We start from the raw sequence: 3,335 nt of genomic DNA, 5'->3' as shown, positions 1-3,335 counted from the left end.
GTGGATTGTGTTTTTGGTTTGGCCGCTAGAACACTCCGCCATTCTGCCCAAGATTCTTGTACCTGCGTTTGTGCTTCATCCATACGTGCTTTTTGTTCCTGTAGCATAGCAGTGACGTCTAGGTTGGTTTGTCCTAGAACGGATGCATATGGTCCCTGTTGTGTTTGTCGCGTTGTGGGGGTGGCTGACGTTGATGATGTAAATGCCGTGTCAGTTGGAACACTAGGGGGTGTTGTTGTACAGTGCGGTCCACCGGAGCCAGCCAAGTTATGGTTTATTAATACTGTTTGTGCAATCTGTTCTTTTAATTGCTTTGGCATTGCTGCATCTCCTTTATCTTCTTCAATGTCGATTTCCACTTTCCCCGCTAGATGGAGCACTGGGTACAAAGTCCGCCCCCCTAGTCTGGGGAATTGGCAGTCCCAAATCACACACATGGCGCCCTGGCTGCGCGACTGTGCACTTCTCAGCAGAGAAGACCGTGCCGTTTTCCTCCGCTGCACATCACGTCGGGGTCACCAAATTAACTGTTCGGTAAACGGACTTTTATCCCAAAGTCCAGCCAGAGCAGTTGTTCGTGTTCAAAACCGGAAGGAAGAACAAGAAACAAATCGTCTTGTTTATCAAATATATATTTTTGCCGTAATACAATATTTCTAAACAGATCTGGGTTCTAATACAAAATCTTGTTTTGTATGAACCGTGACAGGATGCAGGAACAACACATTCCAGAGAATCACAGATATTTATTATGCACATCACTAGGCTCCACCTTAAGGATGGGCCACTATACATTAGCTGATATACATCGTGTTGTTCTCCGAGTGGTCAACTCTTGGACACCGTATCGTTCTCTGGTTGGTTGGTTCTCCTTCCGGTCCTTGTCTAAACAAAGAGTCGAACAAGTTACACAACTGACGTCCGCGCCAAGCGGTGGACGCCCTTTACACAATGTCTATATCATTATTAGGTGATATACAAAGTAAATACAAAACCTGAGACTTTATTTGATTATATTTTCCTTCAATAACTTTCTGTATTGTTTTTGTTCATTATTTTAATGGGTCCTTCGTGTAATCACCACCTATTGGAGATATAATCTGGGTCACTGCGTGTGAGTTGGAACCATTTATCCACAGCGGTAACTCCGGTCAGAGAGCAGGCACCACACAGGGAACAGTTGATTTCTGGCATTTAAAGGGACAGTTAAGTAAATTTTAAGTGGCATATACTGTATATTATTCATGATTATGAAAAATAGAAGAAATCATAAATTTTATATATGTAGCATCAGCCGTTGGGTCAAAAAAGCTTAAACTCTTTGCCGCAGCAGCTTCCACATTCATTGGTCACGTGGTCGTCGTACGTCACTGGCGCCCAAAATAGCTTGGCAGCCATAAGAAACAATGCAATTCTAAACGCCATTAACTCCAAAACTATCATGGTTGTCTGCCAGGTGAACGGCTGTGTCAACAGAACAGCAAAAGGACGCGAAGACAAGGACCTCTCGTTCTTTAGAATACCTTCCAGGAAGCTAGGAAGGAGATGGAGAACACGGATAAACCCGGTCAAAATGACCCAGGATCCGAGGATCTTCATCAACACTTTACCTCGGAGGATTTCAAAGAGATTTGAAGGTAAGATCGTTTTCAGACAACCCATAGTATTTATTCTGAATTCCCAAGGTTTAGTGGATAATTGATTAATGTCTTGAGCTACTGGAGATATTGTATAAATGTTGTTATTACCAGATTATCAAGCATTTATGGCACTCGTGAAAAATAAACAATATCAAACGTGATAGACAGAGAAATGATGGGGTTCGTTTCCCCCGGGGCTTGTTAGTAATTTACAACAATTACCTCAGATTTCGGGGGGTTCTCTCCTTGATTTGGTTTTACTGTGTGTATGGAAAAGTTAATCGCGCTAAAGATGCTAACGCGCTAGCCCTTCAATGGGATTTTCCATAGTATGTTAGCATTGAGCTAACCGCCTTTTATTACTGTTGGACTGTGTGGAGTTAATAACTCTAGTTTAACCTTTACAGTTAATGTATTTGAAAGTCCATCTCTCTTCCAATGAAAGTAGAGTTCATTACCAGGAAATAATGACAACATATAATACATATCATCCAGAGGTAATTCAGATATATTAGTGTTTATGTGATCTTCACCTACATCAAAAATGTATAGCTCAACCTGCATTGTGTGGGTTGATTCATGAAACTTTGATGTAATATTATTGTGTTTACATAAAGTGCAACAGTTGTGAATTACATATCATTATTTCAGAATGAGCTGTTGAATGTCAAGCAGAGGCACATCCTAAAGCCCAATGCAGTTCCAAGTATATTCAGCTACAGGCCCAACGCCCCCAAGAAGAGAGGAACAAGTGAAGCCCGGGCTGTTAAAAAGACTCGCCAAGAGGTATGGCCAAAAAAAAGTTAAATTATATACTTGTATACTTATAAGTATACTTGTATGTATATTAATTTGGCAGTGGCTGAAAGGTCAGCTGACACTTCCCGCTGAGCTGACAGTAGGAATGTAAAAGCATAAAGGTAATTTCCCAATTGTATGGACATTAAAGTGATTTAATCTTTAATCTCAATACTTGCACACCCTCATAGATTTCAGTTTATATGTTTTTACGTATTTATTTGTTTGAAAATGTCACTCTACATGGAAACGTTTTGGATCAGGGTGTGTTAAAATTGTTTTGCAGATGGTTTATGAACAACTCTCTTCATCAGACACCTCAGCCACACAGCAGAACCCAGCCTCCGGTTTCAGCTCTACCATATCAGAGAATTCAACCTGAAGTGCATGACATGCATAATCTGAGTACTTTGTTCTTTACAAGACAATTATACGTTAAGGTGTTTCCTCTTCCAGAATGAATGTATTTGATGTATGATTTTATTTAGGCTAGCAAAGATGGCCTGTATGTGTTGGAGCTTTAATATGAAATGTGTTCTCAAGTAAAATGTTTCTGCACTTTTTACAATACACATTTCTCATTTGTCTTTTATCATCATTCTATCAATCAGTAATTGTATAGAGAAGTAACCACTTGTGAAATATTAATCCCTTTAAAGTCTCTGCATTTACAAATAAGTGAACTACTGCTGTTATACTAATAAATGAAAATGTTATGCACTCAATAAAAAGTACAGTTGATAGTCTTCTTCTTTTCCTTTCGGCTTTTCCCTTCAGGGAAAAGCAAATTGATTCGAATTGATTCGCTGTCGCCACAGCGAATCAATTTCCTCCATCTAACCCTGTCCTTTGAATCCTCTTCTCTCACCGACACAATAAGACACTGGCTTGTGTCCT

General features: G+C 39.9%; 1 long non-coding RNA gene across 1 annotated transcript; it reads left to right on the top strand.

Moving 5' to 3' along the window:
- The first annotated feature begins 1,488 nt into the window (after window positions 1-1,488).
- On the top strand, window positions 1,489-2,930 carry LOC137603367 (uncharacterized). The gene is made up of 3 exons (XR_011037269.1): window positions 1,489-1,637; window positions 2,292-2,426; window positions 2,725-2,930. It is a non-coding gene; the product is annotated as an uncharacterized lncRNA (long non-coding RNA).
- The last annotated feature ends 405 nt before the right edge of the window (window positions 2,931-3,335 follow it).

The sequence above is a fragment of the Antennarius striatus genome, chromosome 2, assembly GCF_040054535.1.
Source record: "Antennarius striatus isolate MH-2024 chromosome 2, ASM4005453v1, whole genome shotgun sequence".
In the NCBI taxonomy this organism is placed as follows: domain Eukaryota; kingdom Metazoa; phylum Chordata; class Actinopteri; order Lophiiformes; family Antennariidae; genus Antennarius; species Antennarius striatus.
Note: the sequence above shows the minus strand (reverse complement) of the source record. Positions and strands in the feature narration are given on the sequence as shown.